This window comes from Molothrus ater, chromosome 10 (genome assembly GCF_012460135.2).
Source record: "Molothrus ater isolate BHLD 08-10-18 breed brown headed cowbird chromosome 10, BPBGC_Mater_1.1, whole genome shotgun sequence".
Classification (NCBI taxonomy): Eukaryota; Metazoa; Chordata; class Aves; order Passeriformes; family Icteridae; genus Molothrus; species Molothrus ater.
In genome coordinates this window covers 17912012-17932164 of record NC_050487.2, presented here as the reverse complement: position 1 = coordinate 17932164, position 20153 = coordinate 17912012, and positions in this window count along the sequence as shown.

Sequence of the window (20153 nt, the reverse complement as noted above, 5' to 3'; positions counted from 1 at the left end):
TGTTTCAGCAACACTGGAAGAAAATCTCTCTCCCTTTGCAGTGAAATTCCATGTAGGGAAGAGCATGACCCAATGTGTTTAAGTTTAAATTTTGACATGGCTTAGGTGGGAGATAACCTTTGACTGCAAGGGCCCAGGAAAGCACTCGCTGCAGGAATCATCCATCTGAAATCTCAGTGATGGGTTTGCTTCCCTCTGAGTTTTGAAGACTGTGACTATAATTAGGAGGTGCCTCTGATGGATTCCACCAACACCTCTTCTCCCAAAGGACAGAAGTCAGATTTGTGTGGCTAGTGGGAGATCAAGTGTGAGAGCCAAGACTCCCAACTCTATTGCACTGGAAAACCACTAATAAAGGGTGAGCATCATTATTAATTTCAAACTATTTTATGTGCTGACAACAAGACACAGAGCAAGAATTGGCACTGACAAAAGATTGTTCTTCAAAGCCAAGTTAGTTATTCTGCAGTTTTCATTACAGGAATTGCCTTGCTTTAGGGAACTGTTCTTCAATGGTAGAGTAAAACATTTTTGAGTGATTTAAAAAAACATGACACCAGAAAAAAACCACCTCTCTTGGCCCTTTGCATAACTGCATATGTTTAAAGTCTGGTGAGTCAGTCTAGAGTAGAAGAGTTGAGCACTGAACAGAAGTGAACAAGAGCAGATTGCTGGACTGGACACTCTGCAACCACCTGTTGTTTGGTAAGGGAGAGGAGATGCCTCTGGGTTTATTCCCTGGACACAATATCTAGAGTTATCTGATTTCGAGGATCATAGAAAGGAAGAAAAAAGTTGTGGCTTATTAGATGCTCCATAAGCACCTTCCTGGTTCCACCCTCACCTTGGTGTTGCTCTCCCTACTGGCAGCACAGCTTTTACACCGGTCTACCTTTTGCCCTTGGTCTCTGAACAAAATTTCAGCGCTGAAAATACATTTAAACTAACTGTTGTGGTTAAGGTGTAAAATTAACTGCAATCATTGCTCAGGTCTGAAAAAAGATTTCTCATGTCAAGGATCACACTTTAAATCTGTGTACAACAACACCAGGTGCCACAAATTATGTGTCTGTGGTGTGTCATATGTGGTATGACATGAGAAGGAGCATGTGACCAGGACCTTCATTAGATAGCAGATTTCCACATTAAAATGAAGATTAGCAATTTCAGCCTCAAAACCACTTCTTCTGAAAACAGTTAAAAGGCACTGAGAGCAATAAAGTGTTACTCATTAGTAAGAAGGTAAAATTATTTCCCGAGGGGCATCTTGTGGTGCTACAGCTTTGCACAGTTTCCTATCTCACACTTCCTTCCTCATTAGGTTGGCATTGGGATAAAAGAGCAGAATGGGTCAGGAGGTCCTGTTCCAAGTAATTAGAGAGTTGCTTCTTTTATCTAAGTGTACCAGTTAAAGTATATCAGTGTCAGCCAGGTTAATTGGAACTTTAATACATAATTGATGCTAATTTATGGTCCTTTTTGTTCCAGGATGCTGATGCAGACCCCAAAGTCAGGATACAGTTTTCTCATTATTAATTATATACTGAAAACCAATATCCCATTGGAAGGACACCTACAACTTATAATATTCTTTAGATTTTCTGCCCTGAAACCCCTTGATTCACTTGTTCCATGTTTGCTTTTAAAAGCTCCTATTTAGCCTCAGGAAAAAAAATAAATGTTTATTTCTGTTTTCAGCCATTTCCATACTCAATGGAAATGTTCAACTGTGCTGCTGTGAGGAGGGCAGGACTCCAAGTCTGTAGCTGAACTACCATTCCCAAAAAATGCTTTTCCTCCTCTAATTGACAAAATATCCCTGCAGAAAGAAGTAAATGCTATTGCTGCATTTTAATCAGTTTTAAAAGTGAAGTCAGAGCTGTGCATTGATGGGTCTATGAGAAGGAAACACCTAGAAAAGGCAAATGAGAGCCAAGTGCCCTGAATCATTGCAGCACATGGATTTCTCTGTCTGAGGCTTGGACTGCCCATGGGATGGGGGTGGCAGCTTTCCCTGAACAACATTATTTGCTGTGGTTGAGGAACTGAGATTTTCATGGTGGTGTTTCATCTGAACCACCTGGGATCCTTTGTCCCTCATCACTGCAGTGACCAGGAGATACAACACAGGGGCTGTGGGTCAGTCTGCAGATCCCATGTAAGATAAGAAAATCACAAGAGGTGTAGGATGGCCAGACCATTCATTTCCTCATAGTTTGCACATATCAGAGTCAATGTTCACAGGCTTTCAGTATTTGTACAGGCAAAACATGAGAGATGCTCATCTCTCTTGTCAGTTTAGCTGAGATTTTAGTCAGAGTTTCTCTAAAGAGGGTTCTTGCAGCATCTAAGTACAGCAGGGATTGCTCCTGTAGGTTGCCAGATACTTGAACTGGTTAGATCTGATATGTGTACAACTGGTTCCTCCTTTAATTTGTTCCTCAGTTGATTTTGTTCTCTGGAAACCAGATGTGGTATAACATGATAAAATTCCTGTAGTGGGTTATGCTGGAACATGACACAACATGTGTCAAGTTTCTTTTGAACCTTTCTGAGATCAAGTATCAGTCAAAAGGAGGTCATTTTAATTACCAATGATTAATTAATTAGATGATTGTTGGACAGATGAATCCAAAGATTATATAGCGCTCCTAATCAGTGTCTGTAAGCTAGAAGAAAAATGAACATTTTTTTAAGATGAAAGAATGGAAAGATTGCTGCTCAAAAATGTTAGTTATTTGTGTGATGTTTGTGTAGCATTTTAAAAGTGATGAAGTGAAGTAGCATCTCTCAGTACAACCTCATGAACAGTGGCAAATAATTAGGAATCACTCTGCATTTCAGAAACTACCTCTTGATTTAAATATATTCCTACCCCATTTTGGTTTTTAGATGTCCACACTGAACTATTTTTATTCATGCTGCTATTTAGGGATTTGAGTGCTGTGCAGAGCTGGGCTGTGCCAGCAGTCCTTGCCCAGTTATTCCATATGGATCCTGCTGCTGCTGGGATGGCTGGGGACTTGCAGGATAAAGTAATCCTGACCAAATCAAAGCAGCACTGATCACAGTGAGGTGAGGTGCAGACATTGGAATGGGGATGCTTTCACAGCAGAAAAATCCTTTTGGTCAGATCTGCTGTTTTCAAGGATGCCTTGTGTGTTCCACAGCTCTGTAAATGCTGGGGTCCTGAGGGCACTGGTGCTCCTTGCTGGCCCTGAGCAGGACAGTGGCCAGTTCAGCCCAATCACGTGCACAGCTCAAGCACTCCTGTGCCCAGTATTGTACACACCCCAAGGTGTGGCCAAACTTTGGTACAAGAGCAGTGCCCTGGTGGGACAGTCTTTTGGAGACCAGTTTTCTCAGGGAGGAGTCAAGGGGATTTTAGCACTTTGCTTCCTTCTATATTTCACTTGATGTAGCATTTGCTTTTGCCACATGTGAAATGTCCACATTAGACAAAGGTCCACCACTGCCCCAGTCATGGTGAAATTCACAATGTGAAGAGCAAGGGGAAAGTCTAGAGGCCAGCCCATGTTTCCCATCAGCTACAGGAAAATGCAGGCACCACTGAGCTTCAGCTGCTGCAAACCAATGAGTCTGGACCTTTCAGAAGCAAAACTGCATTTGTGAGTGCCCAGTCAACAGAAATTGTGGCAAAGAGGGAAGAGGGTTTGGCAATTTGATCAGGTTCAGTGTTGCCTGGATGGCTCGGTAGGCCAGTGTTTAACATGCCAATTTCCATGTGTCTATAACCACTCAAATTTCCTTGCACTCAATGCTCTTTGTGTGCCAGGCTGTACAAGGTCAATCTATCTCTTCACGAAATTTTGGGATCTCAAGTGGTTCTGGTAACTCATGTGCTGTTGCACTGTAATTTGCTGTTGGTACTTCAAATGTGGCACAGACTGGGTGGTCTTGGCAAATTAAAAGTGCAGTTCAGTATTTGGGGGTTTTTATTTAAGGAGTAATTTGAGTATCTAGCTGCATACTTTCCAAAGATGGTGAAACTGAGACAAACACCATTAAAAACTGAAGCAATCTTGAGGCTATAAGGATTGCATGAAAATATCCCTTGGCTTTTTATCTTCTTATTCTTTCCTGTCCGAGGATTTCACAAGAGAGGGCTGAGTGGAATCGATTAACCTCACAGAAACTCCAGCAGGACTTAATATTCTCAAAGGAAGGTCACCAGGTTTCAGTTTGTGCCAGCACTCACTGTCCCGAGGTATTGAAGGCTGGGGAGCTGGAAGTGAACCCTGGGCTACAGCAAAAGAACTGGAGAAATGTGCCAAGTGTTTTGAATAGAAATTGATGTGGCAGTAATTTTTCTTCCTTTTTTCTTTTCTCTTCTTTTTTAAAATTTTGGAAGTTGCTCCTGTTTTCAGGACTGTGCTCACCTCAGAAAGGAGGCTGGGGAATAAGGGACTAGTGCTTCACATGGCTGATTGTCATTGCTTTGGTGGCACAAAATAAACAGAATGGAGAAGGCAGCAAGTGCATTAGGGCAGGGGAAATAAGGAAGCATTTCTAACCTCTCACAGCAATAGGCAGCAGGGCACATAATGAGCTCTGCTGCACTGTGTGAACGAAGGGAGGTTGTTCTTTCCCACCTCCCTGCTGATGGCACATCTACTCATGCCCTGTGGAGAGCAGTCAGCCAGGGTTAGCAGCAGATAACCCTGTCTTATTAAGTGCAGGGTCTGATTTTAGGTGTTTGGGTTTTTTTTAATTGGGTCTGATTTGAGGATTTTATTGTCCGTAATGGTTGGCTAAGTAATGTTCAGGACATCAACTTGCAGTTGGCTGGGGTCTTCCCAGAGCTGGAATAGAAGCTGTCCCTTATCTTTATTTTAGTTGCAGGTGCTCAGGTGAGGAGCCAGAGCTGGAGTATATTGCCCTCAAGGAAAACAACCCCTCTTTTTTCCTGTAAATGCTGGCAGTAATTATAAACAAGTGAATCATGAGCTGTCTGGAATACCCATAACTTTGCATCTATAGAGGCACAGGCTTGGCATGGCAGATAGGCTAGTGGTGGGAATTTCCTTCCTCTCAGACATTTCTCAGCTCTTTCTCAGACTGCCTGCCTGCCCCTGCTGCTTTCTGCACTGTATGTACTGCTTTGGATTAACTGAATAATGATAATTCATATATTATTATTATTAATATATTGATAGGATTGTGAGTCTCTTTAAGACAACATGCAGAAAGTACCTCAAGGTCAACTGTTTCTAAGCAGTCCCCCAAAGAAGTCCATGGATTTGTATTTTTATTTTTTTGTAGGAAGAGACAGTAGAAAACAAGGTATTTCACTTCTTCATAAACAGTTAACTCCAGCAGTGACTGAACAAAACTGGCTAATCAGAGCTCCCTCAGGAGGGCCAGCAAAATTGGGAAAGGTACCACTGCTCATACCAGAAGAGTAGCTTTTATAGCTTCATCACCTGCTAGAAACACTAGTGGGAGAAATATTCTCCTGCCTAGTCCCCAGCCCCACGAGCAGCCCTTGCCAACCATCACTACCTTCGGAAGTGCTTGCAGGTTTTGATTTCTTTGCCTCGGGGCCACTTGAATTCGGAGGCTGTGCTTGCCACGCAGCAGATGCTGTTCCCTGGGGGGGTTTGCTGCTTGGTGTTTAAATCACTCTGCCATTGCAACACAATTAGGTCTTTTTTTCTTTTTTTTTTCTTGTGGTATTTTCCTGGTCTCAAGAGCCAAGGGGTGTTTCTGCTGAACTGCTCTGCTTACCTGTTGCAATGTTTTGGGCACTGATTGCACTGACAATGCTGCAGGAATCCAAAGCTGCCGTGTGTTTTTCTGTGAAAGGGTGATGTGTGCCTCCCTGCCTTTGTGACTGAAATATTCTGGTGTTATACAGCCCCCCTTCAAAGCCAGTTACATTAAATCAGTGGAGGTACTTTATTTCAGAAGTGTATTTCTGTTGGAAGCTGTATGTTAATGGTAGCTATGTTTTTAAAATCTTAGCCTTCAAAAATTGATGAGGGTTTACTGAGCCTCTCTTTGCAAGTTTAGGCTGTGAATACTTTTTACACCAATTACAGAATTCGGCTCGAAAATACAATGTATCTTGAAGACATTCCCGGGAAATACCCAGTGAAATGGTGCATAACTCAGTTTACTCACGGTGTCCCCAGCTCCCCGAAGAGTTTGTAGCTGCTGTGTTGCAGACCTGCAGTGAAAGAGCAGATTTACATTTCGAGAATGAGCCTGTAAATGCCGCATTAATTCCATGTACCTGGTTAGTGGAGGAGGGAAGAGAAGGGGTTTGGTGACACTTGGAGCAGGAGGCTGAGCCGAGCTCCGAGCCTGGAGCTCCCTTTAGCGACGGCGGCGGGCAGTGCACGGCTCCCGCATGGGGCCCGCCTCCCGCATCGGGCCCGGCTCCCCCGTCGGGCCCTGCTCCCGCATCGGGCCCTGCTCCCGCATCGGGCCCGGCCCGGCTCCCTCATTCATCCCGGCTCCCTCATCGGGCCCGGCTCCCGCATCGGGCCCTGCTCCCTCATCGGGCCCGGCTCCCGCATCGGGCCCGGCTCCCGCACCCGGCCCCGCTCCAGCCCAAGAGCCTAGCTGCCCTCATAAACCCTGGCTCTCGGCAGGGCTGGCACCAGTCTTCAAAGGAATTTCACTTGGAGACGGGGAGAGGTGCCCGCACTCCCAGTTCCCACCTGGTAACAAAGAGCAGCCGGTCCTTCATTTAAAATGCTCTGGCGAGGCATAAGGCCGGACTCCTTCAGAGGCTGCAAGTCTGGACTTGAGCCCCCCAGCTGAGCTGGTCCTGCTTGTTTTGAAAAGCGAGCGCCTCTTTATTGCCATGCTCTCAGAGCTGGGACTGGTGGGACTCGAGTTGACTTTTTCCTTCTTTGGTCAAGTGGGTTACAAAAACAAGTGTGCTGGTGTTAACTGTGTGCTCCAGCCAAGGGCAATGGAAAACCTCAGGACCCAAGAATTTATCTGTGGAGAGTAAAAGAGGCCAAATGACCTCTTTTGCCCATCAAAAGCAAAAGAGGGTGACAGGGAAGGAATAGATGCCTCTCTCCACTGAGTGTGGCCTGTCACTATGAGGACACCCTGTGGGACTCTCACATCTCAAGTGCTGAGTGTGTCACTTGCTGGTTCCACCCTCCCTCTCACCCCTGGCTGAGGTGGCTGCACCTTGGCCATTTGGAGCACTGTGTCCTATGGTCTCTTTTCCTCTTTTGACCCCATGGGCAGACCGTGCTGGCTTCTCTGGAAAAGCAGGTTTTGGTGGTTCTCCCTGACCTGTGAGCTCTGCTTCCTAGAGCCCCTGCTTTGGGACTGGGTGCTACAGGCCTCTCCTGTACCCACGCCTGTCAGTGTGGTGAGACAGGGCAGATAACAGGTTTGTACTCCAGCCTGTTCCCAAAAACTTGTGTACGTTGTCCTCACATCCTTGATGATGTAAGGTCCTTTTGTTGTAGCACTACAATCTATGGCATCATGGATTTTCAAGGAAGTAATCTATAGCTCTGATAATAAATATTCAGAGGGCACTGATAAGTTTCTTCCTTGGAAATATATATTTATAAGGAGACTCTAAGTCCAGCCTTTATATCCATTCAGTCCAGATAAATGAAAACCACTGCTCTGCATTGCTGATGGCCTGGAAGTAAAAGGTTTGATTTCAGTATCAACTGGTTGTCTGGGCTGCAAAAGATTTTCTTTGCCATCCTTCACAGTGGTGTGATGGAAAAGTCCTGATAACATGCAGAGATATTAGAGTAAAATGCAAACCCTATCTTACAGGATTTGGTGTGCTTCAGAAGATAAAGAATGAATGGCTTCCTCAGGAGCAGGAGCCAGTGTCCAGCTTTGGAGCAGAATCTAAATCTAAGTCAGATCTTGTGTTGCTCGGCTTCCAGCACACTTCAGGATAGACAAGTTGCATGGGGTAACACATTCAACAGATGGGCAGAAATCAGCATCAGGTCTAATTGGTGACTTTGAAAGATGGGGAGCTGGCAGGAGAGAGCAAGGGATAAGATCCTGACAACATTGCAACTTTCTGTAAACTTGTTTTGTTAAATTCCATGATTTTGAACATATGGTCCATCAACTTCTCACAAGCCTTTAAATTTCATTTCCTAGTGTGACTGAGGGATAGTTATTAAATGCAGGATGGAGGGAGGTGTGTTCAAAAATCCGTTTATCAGATAATGGGATTAACACGAATACCTCCCTAGCCCTGCTTTAGAAACTTACTTCTAAATCTACATATTCAGCGACTACAGCAGCACTTACAGCACAACAAATGAAAATGCTGGACAAGCATTTTAAGCCCTTCTCTCACAGTTCTGATAATAAAGCTGGGGCCCAAGAGAGGGACAAACTCTCTTCTCACTAAGTGTATTGGAGGATGTGAGTTCCTCTGCTACTAATAAAGTGAAACAAATGCAGAGGAGATTGCAGCTGCATTTGAAGCAGAAAAGAGCAGCACCCAAACACTGAAGGACACTGTCTGGCTGTACCTCTGTCACCTTTGCTTCTTATTTCAGCAGGAGACATAATGGACACAGGCAGAGAAGAGGAAAGATGCAAATGATTTAAGGAGAAGCTGTCCTATATGTGTCTGGCCATGCCATGGCCTGTTTGCATGCACTGGCATATTAAGACTTTTTGTGGTTTCATATCTTATCCCACACAAATCCTAGGCTTTGGTCTTTTCCCTACTTTCTCTCATATTCTTGACAGTTAACTGCTTTTTTAATACATAAATTGGAGTTTGAGGTGTTCCTTCTCTGCAGAAAAGTCTCATCTCTAGAAACAGTTTGTTGAGTTTAGAACATGATCAATCACTGCATTTTTACTATTGCAAGCATTTTACTTTCATTTAAAATAAAAGTACAGGAAAAGGCATCAGATGTTCTCTATGTGAATAAGCAGAACAATGTTCTTTTCTACAGGGAGAAGGACCTTACTTAGAGTGAATTTCTGTTTTGTACTTGGCCTGCCAACAAAGCTAAAAATTATTTCCATGTGCATATAGAGTTTAATTCAAACATTACCATTTTCTCTCTTTAAAAAAATCCTTGAATGGAAAAATACTGTGGTGGGGTTTATCTCAGGAAAGGGATGGCAAGTTTCTCTTTATATTTGGTGGTAGAAACTTGAGCAAAGCTAAAGCTGACACTGTGAACCTGTAAGTGTTGTCAACACAACCCATGGCTTTGGAGCACTGGCCTTTACAATTCTTTCTCTGCTTGTTTCACTTTCACAGAGCAGAGATGAAGGAGCAGTTTCAACAAGCAGAGAGCATTCACCATTTGCAGAATGAGGTGGTTTCTAAGAGATGCTGGTTTCTGCATATGTATCATCCTGGTTTTGGTAAGAAAGCCCTGTTAAAATTCCCCTCCCCTATGCACCCTGCTGCATCTCCTTGTGCCCCTGCTGCAGTTCCTGCCCTGCCTTGTGGTGCTGTCAGTGCTGGTGGGGTGGGCATGGGTGGAGGAGACTTTTCTTACCCTGACTTTGCAGCTGAAAGCAGCACATCCAGCATCCTCCAAGTGCAATGCTCTCACAGTGTTTGTGTTAATGTCCACCTACTGAAGAACATGCACAAATTTAAAAGATTAGCAGTAACACAGAAAAGTATATTGTGAGATAGGATATGGAGTTTTATGGAGGGAAAGGATTAGTAGATATTGCAAAAAGCTTCTGCAGTAAAAGAAGTGCTGAGATTTTAATAACCTAAGGTATTAAGTTTTTATCTCCATTTTTCTAAAGCTCTGCATCAAGGTTTTTTGGAGGCATAGGGAGGATTTACACACATGCATCATCTATTAACGGAACCCTGAAGTCAAGCACAAACTCCAGGCATCTTGAGACAAGCCAGGCTCAAACTTAGCAGTTCTTCTCATCCTATGAGTCCAGCATGCAGGCACAGGGTCACTGTTCTGTTTTGGCTCCTTCAAATGACAAGGTAAGCTGGATCTGTAAGAGTCCAGCACACACATTTTTCCCTTTGTACAAGTGGAACACTGAAACTGTTTACTCTTCTTACTTGTAGAAGTAACGCTGTGTCACCGCATGTGAAGGGGGCTTTTTTTGCCCTGTTCTGACATGGGACCATGGAGCCAAATGAACAAAAACTTTTCCTTAACTTTCCCTGGTCACACTGGCATGGTCAGCCTGTGCCAGCCAGCACACGGTCTCTGACAGGGGATGGCTGTAAACATCCACCTTGATATAAACATCCATATCCCTCTCTGACAGGGAGCTCAAGGTGGATATGGCAGGAGCAGAGGAGAGTAAAATGTATGTGCAGGAAGGCGAAATCCTTAAGTCCCAGTAGGTAGACAGAGGTTTTCTCCTTTTTTCCTAGCCTTAACTTATTTTCTCAATAATGCTTACACCCTAACTTCCTTTGAAAAAGAAAAGAGACCATTCCCTCCCAGGGAATTGAGTCCATACCTCCATACCTCTATTTTTTTTTTCTTAGTGCATATCACTGCCAACAACTGCGTGTTCAAATCTGACCTTACAGAGATTTATTTTCCACTAGATGAAGCTTGAGTATTTCCTCACCACGCATCCCTGCAGCTCCCTGCATCCATGCTCTGCTCCGGAGCAGCAGCATCCAGCAGTGCAGTTATGGCTCTAGGCCTGCTCTATTGGTATCATTCTTGCCAGACCATATCATTAATAATACATTTATTTTCCTCTGCTGAAAAACACAAATTATTTCTTAGTGGAAAGCCATATACCCCACAAGCAAATTCCTTGTGGGATGATTCCTGAAGTCACACACTTGTTTGCAGAGCAGCATAGTCCTACAGATCATCTGAGTGCTTTTTTTTTTTTTTTGTAGTCTTCAGTGTAACTGTGTTTCATCATAAGCTTTGGGTTTTATGGTTTGGGAAAGTAACTTCCAAAATCTGGCCAGACTCTGTTCTAGTTCAGTGCCATTTGAAGGCAGAATTGTCTGAATCCACAGAGCTGTGGTGATGATGGTGTGGGCAGAAGGGGCCACATGGGCTGGTCAGGCTGTGCTGTATATTGGCTCTGAAGGTCAGTCACATTAGGGTTCATGTCACTACTAAAATTCATTGCAAATAGTTCTAGACAGATATGAAAGCTGTTCTGTGAGGGGCTCTGTGAAGACCAGATAATCACTGGTATTTTGTTGAAGCCTGATAGGAATGAGAAGTTTAATAGTGTTTCCTGGAAAAAAAATCTGATTTCCCGGTCCACAAAGAAAAATAAAAAACCATCCCTTTCCTTGTATCGTCTGAAAATCAGCAGTAAGCCTACTGGGTAATTTTCTGAGGTTTTAATACTGTGTATGTGCCCTTCTCAACCCACGCATATGCTAATTTCCACTGCTTTTATACTGTGTATTCCACAAGCAAAGTCTTTGAGCTCTTTGAATAGGAAAGGAGTTTCTGTTATCAAGGGAGGAGGGAACTACCAGCTGCAGAAAGAATTCAGGGCTAAGGAAAGTAAAGCTTAAGGTGAAATCTCAGACCTGAGACTCTATATCTCTGAGGGGATAATATAAATCAGTCTTTTAAACCAGCTTACATAGGTGAAAAATGGTCCTCTCCTAAGTATTGCTTCCCTAGACAGTTAGGAAATACTTATTAATCTGTATCTGTACTAAATCTGTGACATAAAACTGCGGGCAAGAGATGCATCTGTAATTTTCAACAATTCTGACTGAACACCTGGAGCAGTACTGACATCACCTTGGTGGTTCATGGGAGGCTGTACAGAATGCAGTATGAACAGACTGAAATGTCTTGGAAATCATAGCAATACCAATAGGAAGTGGCATAAACACAGGGTGCACTAAACAAGCAGGATTCCTCAGGCAAACATCACATAGCAATATTATTTCTAGGCTATTTTGTTTAAATTGAGACTTTAGCTGCCAGACAGTTTATCAACTGAAAAATTCAAGATGTTCTTTGAACTCAAATTTGCTGATCATCATTAAACTCTGTTGAAGAGCCGTTTTCCCTTCTCCTGAACAGGAAAGTTGGAAGCTTGCTCTTGACATAGCAGTTATTCTGCTACAAGTGAAGATTTTGGCCAAAATGACACCAGCCATCCTTGACAGCCCAGGCAGGTCTGGGGCCTGACAAGCTGCTCAGCTCTGAGCCTTCCCTAGGCACTGGCACAGCTCAATGGGTGTCAGTTTTCTGAATCCCCTTGCAAAGTGTTAACTCTGCTCCAGCTCCCAATGGTCAGTCAATTGTGCACTGTCTGCCTCAGCAAAGGGTGTCCCTGTGAATGGCTCCTGCTGCACTAGCTCCCCCAAAATACTGATTACAGGGATAAACAGTTTATGCTGGGAGCTACCCAAAGTGATGGGTGAGCTTTTTGAAGCCTGCCTCTGTTGCACGATTCGGTAACAAAAGGCATTGCCTTTTTTTCTCCTCTTGTTCTCTGGCTATTTTGAAAGTGTGTTTGGTTTCCAGAGCTAATGGTGGCATTGTTTGCTTGCCAGTCATCTGATTGGCCATTGTACTTTTAAATCAGAGGGATTAAAACTAATGCTCTCTAACTGTTCTGGAAAAAATGTAGCTTTACAACTGGACTCAGTGGCAGATAGCAATGCCACTCACTGTTGCAGGAGGGCTGCTTGCAAAATGGTCTGTGGCTGCAGTGGGGGGAAGGTGTTGCCTGGCAGCTGGTAATGTAATGATCCAGCTGATATTTGGATGATGCTGTTATAGCTGGTTTGTCAAGGGCACCTGAAGAGTCAGCTATTGCACTGCGAAAGCAATAGAAAAGTTATCCTCTGAGCTCTCAGAAATGAATATATCACCATTTCAGGGTCATCCCTGCAGTGTTGCTTTGCGTTTCCAAGACTCATTTCCGAAGGGAAAAGCACTTGGATGATATTACTTGACTTTGGAGTTCCCAAAGGCATCTCAGTGTGTTGGGTGCCAGGTCAAGACTGAGTCTGACTGTATGATTTAAGCCTCTGTAAATCCTGTCTGAAAGCTGGGGAGACAAGCACATTTAGGGCTGAAATCAGAAACAGTCAGAGATGTGCTCAAAGGGAGGTAAGAAGTCTGTCACATACCCAGAACGCGTCCTCCCTGCGGAGTGCAGGAGCTGTCAGACACGCATCTCCCATCTGACTATTTACAGCATTCTCACACTCCAGGCTTTTTGATTTGTATTCACAGAGAGGGACAGAGAAGGGTGCTTCTGCTTTCAAATGAGGCTAGAGCAGGAGAGTGTGCCTAGTGCTCCTTTTTATCTGCCATCTTTCCACCTGCCAGCCTGCAGTAATGATAATGCCCATGGGATTTGCACCTCTCAGCTGGAGCAGGAGAAGTTCTCAGAGCCCAGGGAGGAGGGGGAGGCTCACTGTTTCAGAAAACACCAGAAATAAAACTGTCAGGCTCAGGGCAGCCCAGATCAGAGAGACAGATTTGAAGAGCTAGAAGGAGGGGAGTAATTTACCTGTGGGGATTAAGGATCCAGCTGCAGGGCAGCAGCAGTGCCAGGGATGAATGTGGAAGTCAGAGAGAGTAGCCAAAGCCTCATAGCAGGTTCTTGGGTGCCAGGCTGTGTTCCTTCAAAGGCTGCATCTCCTCCGGAGGGGAGCACTGCATCTCACAGTCCCTGCGTTCGTTTGTCAGCTGCCTTCACACCCAGCCCTCCCACGCTCCGCAGTGACTTTCTGAACCCTCTGATGCTCCTGTGCTCAAATGTATTTCCTTATTATTTTCCCCTGAGATGAATCTCTCTTGTCACTGCACTTCAGGCTATGCTCTAAGTTGTTTTTTTGTTCTGTTACTCTCCGTAAGTGCTGGTGTATAACTGAGCTGTCACAAGAACAAATCAGCAAAATAATTGCCTCTGACGGGGTGTTCACATCATGTAACTGCCAGTGTCTGGCACAGATATTCAAACTAGCCAGAGAAACTTCTCTGAACCACAGAAAGGCTTTGATTTTTGAATGTGTTGTAGGTCTGAGTGTTAACTGCCCATCTTGTCTCACCCTCAAGGTCCCACTCCTAGCCTGCCCCATCCCCCAGTTTGGAGGCATTGCCATCATGTCCAACCTGGAATATGAACTGATCTGTGAAAGATTGAGAAAAAAACACAGCTGCCTCAAAACAAGCCTCCTCATACTCACTCCCCCCACTCCTGCTTAGTGGCTCCAATTGACACTCAGGGATGGAGTTAAGGATCTGATTTAGGGGTGGGGCTGGTTGAGCCAAGGATGGCTGGTGGGGTTACTGCTGGCACCTGTCCATCCACTCATGCTCCCTGGAAGCTGGGCTCATTGTGGCTCAGCTCCAGCTCATCTTCAGTCTCCAGCTCAGCACTGCAAAGCCAGGCAGAACTGATAATAACAGGGAAGAGATGAGAAACTGCACTTCTCACATGAGCATCTTACTTAGGTGCACAAAATAGGCTGCTTACATGCTGGATTGTAATTTATCCTGTTCTCCCTTCATTTTGATCTTAGAAGGAACAAAGACTAAATTTTATGAAGTGTGTTCAGGTATTTAATGATGCAATTAGGAAATGCAATTTGAAAGTCAGACTAATTGCCTGCCTACACCGTCAGCCATTTAAATAGTTTTAAAAAATCTATCCCTTCAGTACTTGACCCTGTTTCATAGAGCAGCTTCCTTCTACTTGGGCACCCAGCCCTGGTTGCAAAGGCAGGTGAGTGACATGGTGCAGAGGAATCTGCCTTTAAGGAAAGGAGTCTCTCCTGAAGCCTTGGGGTTTCTTCTCCTCCCATTTCATCTGCATTCTCACTCCTCCCCTGGCAGACAGACTGACACTAGCCATGAGCACGGGAAATACCTGGCAGTGAAACAGGGAGGCCAGCTGCACTGGAAGTGCTGGTGCATAAATTCAGGAAATTGAAAGCCCTGAGGTTGCTTTGACTCCCATGTAGCCAAAATAATTTTCAAAATCACTGACCCACAGAATACTGACAACTACAATGTCCAAATATACTGCCTGAAACCAACACCAGGTTACAAGGAGGGCTCCCTGAATGTGTCCCTCATTCTTGTCTCTTTCCCTAATCTGATACTGACTGGTTTGGAAGACTGATTCGGGCCAGCTGTTCATATGTATGTACTTATACACAGAAATATTTTCATCTGTGATTGCTTTATGGCTATCAACTTCAGAAAATATTTATAAAAGATTTTAAATTAGCAATTTGGTTTAGATTACATAAACTTTGTTAGTAGTATATATTAATAACGAGAGAATTGCAACCAAGAGCCATGTATGAAGACAGGTAGTTTCAGAGTAGCTCAAAATTTTCTTCTTAATACCATATTTAGAGCTAGGTTGGGATTTTTTATGTTCATAGCTAGACTAGTACTGGAAAACTGCAAGCTACTAGCTAATTATCACTGTTATTAAATGTCTATCTTAGTGCAGAATACAGCTTATGAGCTTTAAAGCTTACACTAATCAAGAAGCATGATCAACTGGTGATGTAGGTCACTTACAGCTCAGCTGATACGTAGCTGCTCTGCACTGATGTTACTGCTTAAACATTTATATTGATGAAATAAAAAGTTACAGTTCCATGACATGAAGTAAGGGAATAATTACATTTTGATTATTAGGGAGTCAGTCACCAGTCCCATTTGCACAAACACTCAAGCTGATAAAAGAGCAGAAAACTAAATGGATTCAGTAATACAACATCTGAATTTTATCAGCTATAAAAAGCATTGGAGCTTCCATGTAAGTCTTCATTGCTGTAATATTGTTCTTTTAACCACAATTATGGTTAAACATTGCAGAGGTACTGAGAGGCATGTGGTCATTGGGCTGTGGGCTATTGAGAGGGAATCTGTCTAAATCTCTCCTTTGTTTATGTAATGCAGAGATGGCCCAACACATTTTTTGAAAACAGACCTGAACACGCATCTCAAGTGCATGTCCTGACCACAATGTGATGTAAAGCAGTAATTACTTTCTTCATTCCCTGCAAAACTGTTTCAGTTGGTAGGCTGCATCCCACAGAACACTGTGGATAGTCAGAGCTTTCTCCTAGAAGAGAAGTGATGCAGATTTGCACCTGCATTTCACTCCTGGCTCGGGTTGCTCTCTTTGCTTGGTTCTGAAGGATATCTCCTGCAAAGTGCCTTAACATGCTTAGAAGAAACACCTTGTATTGATGCTTGGAAATGAGTAAGAAAGAAATCAGTGTATGTCAGCAACTCTAGAATAACTCTGCATCCTGTCAACTACTGAGCTACTTACTCCTTCTTGCATTGATTTCTGGGGAACGTGACTTCAGTGTTTTTATATACCCATCATATTATAAGAACTTTTCCCTTAGAACTTTAGAAACCTTTGTGCATGTTAAGCTGTCGTGCTGGTTCTCATGGCTTGGTTCTCCTTTCATTCACACTGGTGTAACTGAGGAGTGGTTTGGTGAGAGGGGATGGAGATCAGCACAGCACTGCTGATTCATAGCTGTGGTTCATAGTTCATGGTAACTGCAGCCCTTGGCCAGTAGAGTTACACCAAGGTAAGGTACTACAACTCAGTCCCTGAATTCAGTGCCATAACTGACATCTAAATGCTTACAACTGGAGGCAAGTAGTTAATGGCTGTGAGGTCTAGGGCTGCTTAGCACAGGTATAGAAGGAGAATATTCAGGAAGAATTAAAAAGGTTGAGAGTTTATTGAAGCTTAGGAAGTCAGTCACACTCTTTCCTTGGATTACTTGGATATGCATTTTAATATTGTCTCCTTTCTAGTTTAAGTAATATTGAGGTAAAAAACCAAAGTAGCAAAACCAAAACAGTTCACAGTTCATGGTGACAATTGTCCTTAACTCAACCAGAACAGGAAAGGAGCCTTTATGATACAGCAGAGGACTCTAAGGACACAGCAGCAAACTGAACTCATGTTTTGCCTCTGGCAGCCTACAGTACAAGTGTAAAGTAACTTAACTAACTTGGTTTCAGTTGACAAACATATGGGTGAACAAATGCCTGAAATGGGCTGCTAGGGATACAGCCAGCTTTTATCCTCAGTTCTTCACTTAGTGGTGCTATTCTGGACTTGCATTTATGAAATAACTTGCCCAGGGATAAAGAATCTTGTGAAGGCTTGGTTTGCCATTCCTTGTGCTTACCAGAGGATGATTTTCCATGGAGTGCAGTGAATACTGGGTTAGACCCAAAAAAACTAATTAATTTTCCAATAGCTTTTTCTAGAAGTTATTTTTAGTTTATCCTGACCTAGCTGCATTGTCATTTTGTTAAGAGCATGTTGGTAATGTAATTCAATTGGATGTACTACTACACACAAGAATCCATAAAGCAACATCTTGTGTAACAAGAGAGATGTAACAGGAGTTACCAGGTAGGAGTTAACATTTCCATCAGCTCCTGGTGGGAGATTCTGTGCAACATTAAACAATCATGGTTTACAAGTTGAAACAATCCATCAATGTGAAACTAAACACCAATGATGGTAAACCTTAACTCTTGCTCTTAGCTGTCTCTGGTACAAGAGTACATCTCTGTCTAGGTGAACACTGTTCCATTTTCCAAGCCTCTGCACCAGGAGATTTGCAAAGCAGTGGATGCCTGAGCTTCTTACCATGAGGCAAACAGCCTTCTCTTTTTCCCAGCTCCATTCTTGTAATTGGCTGCAGTTGTTCTCACTTCTTCAAACAATTTTCAAATCTGACTCCTAGACACAGCTCTCAAACATGTGTCCTTTGAAGCCACCTGCAAGGATTTAAGAAGCAATTGCCTATGTGTTGACGTGGCCTTTCTGACAGCATTCACCACATGCCAAGCAGGGCATGAGCCCCCAATCAGAGGCTCCAGTTCTTGCTGTCTTACCAAGATAGGTAATCTAAATTGATGATTTCTTTAGGATCAGCACTGGGAACAACAGAGCTTGAAGTTAAGCATCTACTTGAAGTTGTGTGTAATGCCAAACTGGCACCTTAAATCTGCACTCAGGCCTCTTAACATAAAGCTGAGAGTCTTGGCAAGCTTAAGTCCACATTAATTATAAATCCTGGTGACACAACCCATTTAAGAAGAACAGTAAGAGCTGAAGCTTCCTTAAGTGGAAGCAATCTGCTTTGTTGTGTTTCAGTGTAGCCAGAATACTTGGAAGATCTTTTTTATTTTATTCTGTGCTCTCTCTCATTATCAGAGTTTCCAAAAGCAGTATGATTCAGTCAATACTGTTTTAACTATCTTGTTCCTTTATCTGGTTAGTCATTTTAAGAGTTATCTACTTGCTTAGGGAAGTCTGTATGTTTTAATTTTATTTTTATTCCGAATGACTGCAGTCAGCTGGCTGTTTATGTGAATGATTAAAGTCTTTAAAACTCTGATTGATTTTTTACTCTCTTGGTCCTGTTACATTCCATATTTCTGCAAATGCAGAAGTATGTATGTCATTCTGTAAAGCAAAGGCTGTTAACAAACAGTAAATAAACTAAACTGGACTTCTATTATAATGGCAGACTAATGAGCTGAGTAATTTGAGTGGTATAAATAAGGAATGGCCAGAAGCGAGGGAGGCTGTAAGAGAGTCCATTGTAAGAGGAGAACTGGGTTTACTAAAGCCTTTCAGCAGAGTGATTACTTAATAAAGAACCTTATAAGCAAAGGTCCTGGTCTGGAGCCTGCTCTGTATTGCTGATAACAGGGTAACAGTGTTAGCAGGATCTGGTTCTCTTGAGTTCCAGTAGAACTGGAGGGGAATCTGAATTGATGATCCAATATGATGCATTTGATATGCATACATACAACAGATTTTGAAGCATCACAGTATAGGAAATATACAGGCATAGGCCCTGGAAATAACACTAAGGTGCAATAACAGATGAGCAGGACACTTAAGGGATTAGCATCAATTATTTCAAGAAAATGAGTGGATCTCATTCCACAGTGCCAAGTCCTTTACAGACATATTGCTAGACAGAGAAGTGTTTCTATTACCTCAGCTTTCAGAACTGGTTTGTGGATATCTTTTAGAGAGCTTCTTCCTTGCACAAATCCTGCCAAGGTGTGGATATATCCAGAACTTCTATTTGTATAGGGTGAGCTGAAGATATATTGGTAAAGAGAAATCCTTGCTATCCCCATGTGAGCTCTTCCTTAGCCAATATTAAACATTTTTTGACTATGTTGGCTGCCAACAAGTGGCACAGGATACTATAACTACATTCCTGTCTCGGTTTCCTATAATTTTTGACTCTGCTTACTTATGGCTGTGTTGAAAGAAGATGGTATAAATCTGAGAGTTTTAGCTGTTCTATCCTTCTGTTCAGTATTGAGGTTTTAAAATTATTATAAGCTCATTCCTATAAAAATGTCCTTGTTTCCATCACCTGTGTTTGTCTTCCAGGCCACATACTGGAATTTATAGATATTGTGCAGCTTACAGCTGTTCTATGGAGATTTTTGAGGAACTGTGTTCTCCTCTTTGAAACTGAGATCATATTTGAGAGAAAATGGTGTTTAGGGAACAGAGAAAAAGAATAGGCTGAGCAAATGTAATTTCTTGTCAGTATAATGGGTGGAAGTTTAAAGCCATTCAAAAGTGGCTGGAAGAGACTCCTGAGTTATTTCAGGCACTGCAGAGTAAATGTTCAGCCCCATTTGTACAATCTTTGGTGATAAGAACAGAGATTCATCACCTCAGTTCCACGGTATTGGTTGATGCCAGTAAGATTCAATTTGCTTTTCGGGCTGCCAGGAATCATTCAGTGCTAGTGAGAATGGTCCTCAGAGAAGGACCACTGCATGGCAGACTTAGTCAGTGTCTCTTTGGGTTTTGCATTCCCCCAAACCTGAATGTTGTGTCATCCTCTTCTATTTAGATGCCAAATGGCACTAAGCAATGGTCTCTGCAGTGTGCAGGGTGTGGTTTGTCCTTCCACAGCATTTCTGAGTTCTCAGAAATTCCCAGAGAGCTCTGGGGACCTTGTTGGGCCAAACAGACAGACATCAGTGCTTTTACAAAAATACATATGACTAGCACTGTGCTTTACACTGAAGAAAAGGTCTTGTAATATCCTAGCGAGGATCTGAAATATATATAATAGCGAGGATCTAAAAATGTAGCTTGAGAAATGCTGATAAAGCTGATTAGTCCAGTTTATAATACAGAAATATTTGTACTTTACA